This window comes from Octopus bimaculoides, unplaced genomic scaffold (genome assembly GCF_001194135.2).
Source record: "Octopus bimaculoides isolate UCB-OBI-ISO-001 unplaced genomic scaffold, ASM119413v2 Scaffold_223674, whole genome shotgun sequence".
In the NCBI taxonomy this organism is placed as follows: domain Eukaryota; kingdom Metazoa; phylum Mollusca; class Cephalopoda; order Octopoda; family Octopodidae; genus Octopus; species Octopus bimaculoides.
In genome coordinates, this window is record NW_026437974.1 from 1 (window position 1) to 1,154 (window position 1,154).

Consider the following 1,154-nt stretch of genomic DNA (forward strand, 5'->3'; position numbering starts at 1 on the left):
AACACTCTATATTTATTCACGATATTTTCTTGAAACGACCAAAGCATTTCTAAGCTTTCATCATTATATCTTCATTGATTATGGTGTACAGAATTTGAACTAAATCTGCTTCCCTCACTAATGATGAAATATAATATATCCAACCTGTGAACCCTGCTGATTTGTTAACCAATTTTCCTGTATCATTAGAGACTAAATTTGATTTGGTATGCGGTTGGTAGAGGGTACTTACTGCTGATAACTTTCAAAGTAGTACAAATATGAATTCAGCAATTCCATCGCCGCTGCTAGATGCTATTTGTTTATTACTGGGGCATTTCTGTAATTTTTAACACACCACCTCTATATGAGTTGCCTTCCAGAAACTAATAACGCAGTTTCCTGATTTCAAAAGTGTATCTACATTGAATGGCCTGTTTAAAGTGGGGAAGCACGAAAATATACAGAGTCACCTTAAAATGTTGCTATAATTAGGTTCACTTGTATGTGTTCGATTTAGATATTCTTTATTCCGTTATATTATTTCTCTTAATAACCAGAATCTATTTCACGCTTATTTTTCTCAGGAATTTCACAAGGGAAGATGTCATGGTTGTTATATTTGGGGCGCTTTTGCTTACAAATTTTACTGAAGTCTACTTCGTGTGTAATCTATTATTTGTTTGTGTATTTGTACGAGTGTATTTCTCTGTGTGTTTGTGTGTCTGCGTGCGTGCGTGTGTGTGTGTGTGTGTGTGTGTGTGTGTATGCGTGTATTCATGCACCTATAGTGTAAGATAGATCTCGTGAATTTACCTTCACCTTAATCAAAGAAATCTATTGACAGCTGTTGGAGCTGTCACTACAGATTCTAGCAGACTGCTATAGACGTCTTTGTATCATCCCTGACGTATACACATTCTCGACAGGCCAGTTACAGCAATATTTGTCCTGAGATAACATCTTTCTCTCATTGTCCTCTCAGAGAATATATTACTAAGGTAACTAGCCTATCGACAGTGTGTATATCCTTTCAATATGATACACAATTGGCTATTTTAATTAAATATTAATTCAAATGTGTACATCAAACATAATGGTATATTCATTAAATGCTTATATTTTCTCATTCTGAAACCCAAACAAATTCTTTTCTAACTCTGCAGAGGTGTACG